Source organism: Aotus nancymaae, unplaced genomic scaffold (genome assembly GCF_030222135.1).
Source record: "Aotus nancymaae isolate 86718 unplaced genomic scaffold, 86718_ANA_hifiasm-v0.15.2.pri h1tg000022l_1, whole genome shotgun sequence".
NCBI lineage: Eukaryota > Metazoa > Chordata > Mammalia > Primates > Aotidae > Aotus > Aotus nancymaae.
This window is the reverse complement of record NW_026988435.1, coordinates 30950775-30960845: the sequence shown is the minus strand read 5'-3', so window position 1 is coordinate 30960845 and position 10071 is coordinate 30950775. Positions and strand designations below refer to the sequence as shown.

The following is a 10071-nucleotide window of genomic DNA, read 5'->3' as shown; positions in this document are numbered from 1 at the left end:
GAAAGAAGAAAAGAAACTACAAAACAGTCAGAAAACAACAAACTGCCAATAGTAAGTTAAATAAATTATTTATTTAAATGTAAATGGATTATATTTTCTAACCAGAAGATATAGAGTGACTAAAATGAATGAAAACACAATATATAACTATATGCTGCATACAGAAGACTCACTATAGCTTTAAGGGTCCACAGAAGCTTAAAGTGAATGAATGGAAAAATATATTCCATTCACATGCTAACTAAAGGGAGCACTAAATACTGTATTTATGAGACAGAGTAGACTTTAAGTAAAAAACTGTCACAAGAGATAAAGAAAGTCATTATGTAATGATAAAGGGGTCAGATCATCTCAAGAGCATATAACAATTGTAAATATATATGCACCCATTAATGGAAGACTTCAATATACAAAGCAAATGTTAAGAAAACTTAAGAGAGAAATAGGGAGCAATATAATAATTCAACACTCCAAAGAAAAGACTGTGTAGACACCAGTCCTATAATGTAAATAAATACATAGCAGAGAGAACTGTCACTCTGCATGACTGAACTGTGGTCCTATTTATGGGTCCCAGGCCTTGGCATAACTTGGACTTGGAACAACACTGCCGTATTTTCCAGCAAGTATCACTGGACAAGTCATTTCAAGTTTTATAAGTTGAACTACATGTATTTTGAGCCTTTTATTGTCACATGTAATAGAAAATTCAATTCCAATCACCTTAAGAAAAGAAACAAGAACAAAAAGCAAAATGCAGAATTTATCCAGCTAGCTGGTACCAAAAGAGTCAACCAAAGCTTTCAAGCTTCAGTTTTACCTATGTCTTGACTCTACATTGGATACTCTTTCTGTTTTCTCTCTTTTCCTACAGGCTTCCAATTTCTAGTGATAAGATCTTTGCAAAATCATCCAGAAATATACCTTATCTTTACAGCATCCCTTAGCAGAAAGGACAACTTTTCTTTTTCTAATTGTTCTCTAAAGTCTCACAATTGAGTCTCATTGCATTGTGTTGGATACCATGTCTTCCCGAACAATCACTGTGACTAATGACATGCAAAGTTCTAATGTCAGTGTCAAGATCACATTATCTCAAATGGGCTCTATGGAATTAACAACATCCAATCTAGGAGGATGAACATGTGCCCATGAGAAATCCAATTAAATAGGATGGGTGGCTGGGTGCAGTGGCTCATCTGTAATGCCAGCACTTTGGTAGGCCAAAGCAGGCAGATCACGAGGTAAGGAGTTCAAGACCAGCCTGACCAATATGGTGAAACTCCATCTCTACTAAAAATGCAAAAATTAGCCTGGTGTGCCTATAATCCCAGCTATTCCAGAGACTGAGACAGGAGAATCTCTTGAACCTAGGAGGTGGAGGTTGCACTCCAGCCTGGGCAACAGAATGAGACCCTGTCTCAAAAAAAAAATGTGCATACATTTGTCCAATATGCTTCCTCTTTCAGATGAAATTTTTGGAAAAGAAAATAAAATGGCACTAAACTTTCTAGTGAGTAACATAAAGTCAGGGAATCAAGTCAACAAGGAAAAGAATGAGGCAATTAAATATTGTTGACAATAGCTTCTGTTATATTTTAAAAGATGTTAGCTAATTTTAGATCAGGTAGACAAATATATCTTTATTGTTTGTTTGTCTAGCTTTCAGTTTCCTGGAGTATAAATCATCCAGGATATTTTTATTTAAATAAGTTCAAAGCAGTCACAGTTTTTTTTCTTTTATCAAATGTATCTTAATCTTCATTTCAAAGTTTAATTTAAGAAGTATTACACTTGAGCTCCTGTATTCTATTTATAAAGAATGACAAATCTTGCTTAGAACAAGCCGAATTTTTTTAAAAAAGAAATTGCATTTCCAGCAATGCTATTATTAAAATTCTATTTTAAAAAATACAGACCACTCTTCACTCCATAATTATTATTCATACTTAATTATATAAATATATTGTGTTATAGATTTAATGTTTCAATTTTCAATTACTGTTTGTTTATAATAATTCAGTCTATAAATTGAGTTTAAATGTAAACTCTCCTTTTAATATTATGCTTATTATTATAACCCAAAATGCATCATAACTGATATCTTCTGCAGACTTAGCTAGAGTTAGTTTTAATGGAAAAGTAGAAGAGTAGTTAACATTTAACATTTCATGTAAATACACATAAAAATATATAATTATCCCTCACCTTCATCTCTGATTTTTTCTTTACTGAGTTAGCAGTCAACCTTGCAACTTACATATGAAACCTAAGAAAAGGGAAGGCTGTTGTTCACTGACTAAAGAACAATGCAAATGATATTTATTTTACTGTATACATATAATAGATGTGTATAATTATTTATTTCATTCATTGGTTTCAATATTCCGTCCTACTGACCCAGAGGACATTTTAATTACATGGAAAATCAACAGCAGCCTTTACCTGGAGGAAGAGTAAATCAAAAACAGTATCACATCCCTGGAGGGAGTGCAGAGATTAGTGCCACCATCAAGGACTTGAAAGGTACAGGAGTGGTGATTCCCTCAACATCACTGTTCAAATCTCCTGTTTGTCCTAAGCGGAAGACAGATGGATCTCGGAGAACGACAGTGGATTATCATAAGCTAAACCAAGTATGACCCCAATTGCAGCTGCTGTACCAGATGTGGATTCATTGCTTGAGCAAATTAACACATCTTCTGGTACCTGGTATGTAGCCATTAACTTGGCAAATGCCTTTTTCTCCATACCTGTCCATAAGGCCCGCTAGAAGTAGTTTGCCTTCAGCTGGCAAAACCAGCAATGAACCTTCATTGTCCTACTTCAGGGGTATAACAACTCTCCAGCTATGTGCCATAATCTTGTTTGCAGAGATCTTGATTGCCTTTCCCTTCCACAGGATATCACACTGGTCCATTGCATTAATGATATCATACTGATTGAATCAAGTGAGTGATAAGTAGCAAACACACTGTCCTTATGGGTGAGACATTTGAGTGTCAGGTGATGGGAAATGAATCTGACAGTTCAGGTACCTTCTACCTCAGTAAAATTTCTTGAGGTGCAGTGTTGTGGGACCTGTCGAGATATGCCTTCTAAGGTGAAGGATAAGTTGCTTCCTTTGGCCCCTCTTACAACCAAGAGGCACAATGCCTACTGGGCCTATTTGGATTTTGGGGGCAACACATTTCTCATTTTGGTGTGTTACTCTGGTGCATGTATCAAGTGACCCGAAAGGCTGCCAGCTTTCAGTGGGGTCCAGAACAGGAGAAGGCTCTGCAACAGACCCAGGCTGCTGTGCAAATCTACTACTCCCCAGTGGAGGTAAAGAAGAGTATGGGTCGAATAGAGAAGAGCCCTTAGGAAATCTCTTAGTATAACTATGCCCTGTGATTAAGGTCAATGGGAAACTACAACAGCCCAATCTGGGCAGGGCTACAAATGGCCCAGATCCTTCAGAAATGAAAGTTCGGGGTCACTCCACCAGGTAAAAAACTATGACTGCTGAGGTGCTTGTTGAAGGCAAAAGGAATATAGAATGGGTAGTAGAAGAAGGTAGTCACCAATACCAGCTACAACAACATGACCAGTAGCAGAAAAGAGGACTATAGTTATCATGAGTATTTCCTTCTTATTTTTTTAAGAAAGTGAGTGTGCAGGTATACGCTTGTACTAACATATATTCATTTTATTTCCTTTCTTTTTTCTTTGTCATGTGATGTAAGATTTATTGACTTCATGTCAGAATTTAAGTGTTGTTAACTTTATGTAACAGCATCTGGGTTGGGGACTGATGTGTTTCCCGTTGTACAAAGGATAGGTTTATTATGTCAGACATAATTATGACCTTATAATTGTCTTTATTTGAAGATAATATATGATTTCAGGAGATGTATATGGGTTTAAGTCGACAAGGGGTGGACTTCTGATGGTTAATATTGAATGTCAATTTGATTGGATTGAAGGATGCAAATTATTGTTTTTGGGTGTGTCTGTGATGATGTTGCCAAAGGAGATTAACATTTGAGTCAGGGGACTGGGAGAGGCAGATCGACCCTCAATCTGGGTGGGCATCATCTAATCAGCTGCCAGTGTGGCTAGGATAAAAGCAGGCAGAGGAACATGGAAGGACTAGACTGTCTGAGTCTTCTGGCCTCCATCTTTCCCCTGTGCTGGATGCTTCCTGTCCTCAAACGTTGAATACCAAGTTCTTTAGCTTTTGGACTCTTGGGCTTACACCAGTGGTTTGCCAGGGTCTCTTGGGTCTTTGTCCACAGACTGAAGGCTGCACTGTCAGTTTCCCTACTTTCGAGGTTTTGGGACACACACTGGCTTCCTTCTTGTCAACTTGCAGATGACCTATTGTGGGATTTCACCTTGTGATCCTGTGAGTCAGTATTCCTTAATAAAGTCCCTTTCATTCATATATATATATATATATATATATATATATATTTTTTTTTTTTTTTTTTGAGACTTAGTCTTGTTCTGTTTCCCAGGCTAGAGTGCAATGGCACGATCTCAGCTCACTGCAACCTCCGCCTCCCGGGTTCAAGCGATTCTCTTGCCTCAGCCTCCTGAGTAACTGGGATTACCGGCATGTGCCACAACACCTAGCTAATTTTTGTATCCGTAGTAGAGACGGGGTTTCACCATATTGGCCAGGCTGGTCTTGAACTCCTGATCTCAGGATCCACCCACCTCGGCCTCCCAAAGTGCTGGGATTACAGGCATGAGCCAACACACCCAGCCATACATCTATCTTATTAGTCCTGTCCCTCTAGAGCACCCTAATACAGAGCTACATTTAGGACTTATGCTTGGGTTTGTGTGATAATGACAAGAAGTCTCATAATAACATTCCAGTGGGTTCTCCCATGAAAATCCCTATGGTTTTATGTGATTAAACATTGAATGTAGATTAAAAATTGAATGTTAATTAAAAATAGCTAAATCATAAATGATTTTAAATATAGTGTTCAGAAATTCCGAGGGATGATATGGATGGTTTGTGGAAGAAGAGATTCGGTCATTCAGTTACCTAATTTTGTCCAGTAGGATAGGACTTGATAAAAGAAAAACTTTAGCCAAATTAAATTTAAAGGAGTTTAACTGAGCAATGGATTCACAAATCTTGCAGCCCCAAAATCACAGCAGATTCACAGAGAATCCAGCACAGCCACAGTCATATGGTGAAAAATTTATAGACAAAAAAAGGAAACTAATGTACAGAAATTGGAAGCGAGATACAGAATGGCTGGATTGGTTACAGCTCAGCGTTTGCCTTATTTGAACACAGTATGAACACTCATTGGCTTATGAATTGTTTAAGTATAGCCACTGGGATTGGCCAGGACTTAGCTATTGTTACAGGCGCATATTCCTAAGTTTTTAATCTTGACTGACTCTTAAGCTAGGTTACAGTTCATCCACATGGACTCAAATATAGAAGTACAGAGTCCTTCTCAGGCGATAGTTTGCTTTAACAGAATGTACAGTTACACTGTACAGAAACCATATCAATTGAAAATTAGTAAAAGTAACTGAGAATATATATCCTGGTTAACAATTGGGTGATCCTACCATCTTCAGATAATACCTACTGACTTATGGGAATAGGCAGAAACTACTTCTGGGAAGCTCAAAGACACAACTGAGAAGTAAAATGAGAATAACAGAAAGGCAGATTATAGTATAAGAAAGAACTTTCTAACAACTCTTCCAGTTCAACAATGGAGAAAACTTGGGAAGTTAATGATTGGGAAGTTAATGACCTTCCCAGAACTGGAAGGAATGGATGAAGAAACTTGTATTTATTAAATAACTATTGTGCTGGTCTCTATAATGGGAATATTAAATATATTACCTTTCAGAATCCCCAGAAACCCATGAAATGGCTAATATCACCCTATTTAAATGAAGAAAACAGACTCAGAAGGTTTCCTCCGATCTCAGAGCTAACAAGTGCAGTGACTATATAAAGCCAAGTGTATCTGACTCCAAAGTGTACAGTCCAAAAACTGTAACAAGTAGAAATGGGTTGGGTACCTACTGAAAACATATAAAAGAGGTTAATTCCCTAGTTGATGACAAGTAGACTAGATGATCTTTTTAAAGTTTGAAATAGTATGGCTTGTTAAGGAACAGAGGTTTAAGTTTAATTTGTCTGACATGCTAATTATTTTCAAGCCTATTCTATTTAACTGCCTCCAGGACTGGTTAATAATATCACTGGCATTACATACAGAATATACAATATGCTGAATATGTCATTGATATTATATATAAAATAATACCAGATAGAAGATATAGGTATATATCACACATATGTATATATCACATATATCAGATATATACATATATATCACACACATATTTGATATATAATATAGGTGAGATGTATAATATATACTAATATACAAATGTTTTATATATTATATGTAATAATATATGTTATATATATCACCTATACAGGTTATATATATATATATATATGTATACACACACACACACACACACACACACACACACTCTATCACTAGAGCTATCATGCCTGGCATGGCCTCTTTGATAGAGTTTACCATTCTTCCAAGAAAATTTTCAAAATAAAAGCCAGCTGAACTTCACTTGCCTAACATCTTTCACAGCTTTGTCAACTTCATGAGTAGTAACCCCTCAGCTGAAGGAAGGGTCAGAATCAGTAAGCCATTCCTTGTGTGGAAATTGACAGCAAGGCACAATACGCCCTACACTAATTAGGAATACAAAACTCAGCATTCTTATAGCACTTGGCAAGTCTCCAAGTAAGCTGAGGGTTACTGACAGAAGTTGCTTGTTTTGTTCTTCACTCTGTCATTTAAAGATGGAAACTCATCCTAACTATTGCTTTACAGACTTTTGCATATGCATGTGCAAAAGTATTTTTCTTATAAACCATTAAAATGACACCATATTTAGCATTAGATTTTGAAATTTCAGTGAAGCATTTTGTTCTAAAACAACTTACCTGAAATTGAAGCATGCTTTAGGTAACATGTTGCACAGGTTGTACTTTCTGAAATGGCATTTGGGTATAAGCCTGCATGATGTGATGAACCATGTATACAGAGAGCTGGAACGAACAAAGAAGGAGACGTGGAGGAAATTAACTAGAAAAGATCACATGTGATTTAATAGTATCTGTATTTATTGTTCAAAAAATTAAAACACAAACTGATTTTTATTTTTCTTCTTGGGATATGTTCTCAATACAAGCAAATGCAATTGTGGAAAAACAAAGAAAAATAAGTAAAAACAGATTTAAAATGGCTGTTTTCAGATAACATTGCATTTGATTGGAAGCCAGAAAAAAAAAATCATAGAAACAGGAAGAGGGAGCTTGGGGAGGAAAAATATGAGCAAAGAAGCGAGAGCGAGGAGAATGATTCATATTTAATAGCAAGTGAAATGACGCTTTTAAAATCTTTCCCTGCTACTACTCTAACTCGAACCTTCCCAACTTCATGAAATAAGGTAACCTATTTTCTCAATAACCCTGCTAGGCTTATTTCAATTTGTGATGTAATCTTTTATTTTTCAACTGCATTTACAATGGTTACAAAGGACACTTCAGTCTTCTAACAAGTCTTTATGTGCGCTGTCTCAGTAACTATATTAGAAGTGGCTATGCTGGTATGTCTATCATATGCATTCTCATTCCTCTTTGTATCCTACATGCATAATCTCAATTTGCCTTTGCCAGAGAACAGTACTGCCTCTGGCTGAGTCAGAACATCTGGATCCTGATCTCATGGCCCTTGGAAGATAAGCAGAAAATAAAATTGTTCTGAATTCCTGATGTCTTCCCTAACAAGCATTTTATAAGAGAATTATAGTCTCTTCAGGGAATGGAAAATGATTGAAATGACCACATTCAATCCTAGACGAAAGCTGTAATTCTGAGCTATCTGAGACAGAGGAGCAGGACTGCAAACAGTTCAGGGGGCCCTGACATTCTTGCCGAAACTGAAGGAGTGACAGCAAGAAGCAATCAGAAAAAGATAAAAATTTTTGGCAGTCTGAAAAATATTTATCTTGGCAAATTAGCAAATTTTCATCAAATCACTGAAACAAGTCTATTTGAGAAACATGAAATGCTGGATTACAAAATTTTAACTGACCCACTTTACATGCAAAGAAGAAAATATCTGTTTAGCGGAAATTCCTTCAATGTATCCTCAAGTTTAGAAAATGTGGCTATATAAAGCTGATATTTTTCTGTTTAGAAGAAAAACAGCAGATTATTTTAGTAACTAGATAATTTAAATGCCTAAGCTAATCTTCTCGCTCAAATTAAATACACATTCAGCACAATTCTCTTTTGCACTGTCAAGCCAGTGACACCTGAGTGGGAACATTTAAGACACAAAAAGAGTAAAGACATGCTTAGGTTTTTTCTCATTAACTCTCCAAATAGTTTGTTAAAACCACATGATAATGAAAAATAATGGACTTTATACACATATGTAAACATCTGCTTCTCCTTAAGTTGCTACCTCTCATGTTGTTCCTTTCAAGAATTTAAAATGATGAAAAAGCTGTAAGAGTAGTACAAACAATATTTCTTCTTTATGCACCTAGATTCCCCAAATTCCAACATTTTAACATATTTCCTATGCAGTCAATTTCCCTCTCTCACATACATGTGCACACACTAACACACATACACACACATCTACTGTGTAGCATTTAAAATATGACCACAAAGAGTTTGACAGTTATCCTTATGAAATGTGAGGTTTTTTATTCCTGAAGGGATTGTGAAGAACAGAGAGGTGGAAGCGACAATAGAATAGGTCAATAAAACACCCTAAGTTTATATTGTGACACCTTAGGCTAGTTCGTAAAAAGCCCTGATACTTGTGATGACTTTGTAATGTGTTAACTCAGCTGACTTGAACTACAATTGAGTTGAACTAAGACTGAACTTGAACTACATATTCCAGAATTTCCTTTCCTGTGTGTTTCTATTTAGAGTGGAGTTAAATAGCAATTGAGGGACAAATGAAGACTGTAAGGTTATTTGCAGTAAGGAAGAAAAGCAGAAGCCATGTTGCAGCTCATAGAGACTTTTGCTGATCTGCTAACTCATCTCACTGACTTGAAGCTGGGGCTGTCTGCAACTTCTCTCTATCTTTCCTTAGGTCTAGGTATTCCTTCAGCTTCTTTGACTTCTAGGCCAGACCTCTGTGTGTGTGTGTGTGTGTCTTTATCTCCATGACAAAAAGTCCCAGCTTCTTCAGAATATACTTGTCACTAGAGTTCTAATATACTTGTCATCAGGTTCTAATTAGTGCTTGTGAGTTCTGGCTTGCCCTTGATTTCACCACCTTATATACATATTCCCTTCCTGACCTCCTGCTCTGTAAACTTCAACTCCAGCCAAGATGACAGCTTTATACAGGCTGCATAACCCACTTCTCCAATTGTGCAAGAGCAAATCCTGGTAATAACATTATTTTTATATATATGTATAAATCTATTATATATTTATGTATGAGTGTGTATGTGTATGTACATATATATACATATACACACACACAAACAAACACACACACACATTTCTTCGCCTCTCTTCCTTTCTCTTAACTGATTTAAACAGAACAGAATTTGGTACCAGAGTGATCCTAGAGAAACAGAATCTTAAGGTTAAGTTCTCTCCTTAATTAGTTCTGAATTTTCTGGCTGTGACTCAGCTGTGGCTGAACAACTTGAAAAATACAGGAGTACCCTATAATGAAGCAAATCTAAGCATCGTATTGTTGATAAGCGTTTGTAACATTTAATATCACTGCTATTGACTCTGTGGCTAGCAGTTAGTGAGGACAGGGATCTTATATTTGCATCTATAAATCACATAAAGCATCTACAAAATAATGTGTAAAACATATTGAAATTGATATTTTGAATTTATTATTGTACAGTAAATATGATAAAGTTATACATAGTATACAGCAATTATGTCAGGAAGTATTGTATAATTATCTTTTGTAAAAATGAAAAAGATTCAAAATAAAATTCTCTCAATCA

The 10071-nt window shown here is 36.1% G+C and overlaps 1 pseudogene; it reads left to right on the top strand.

Moving 5' to 3' along the window:
• The first annotated feature begins 3219 nt into the window (after nt 1-3219).
• The window catches only part of LOC105704624 (eukaryotic initiation factor 4A-I-like), a 43853-nt pseudogene continuing 37001 nt past the window's right edge, over nt 3220-10071 (top strand).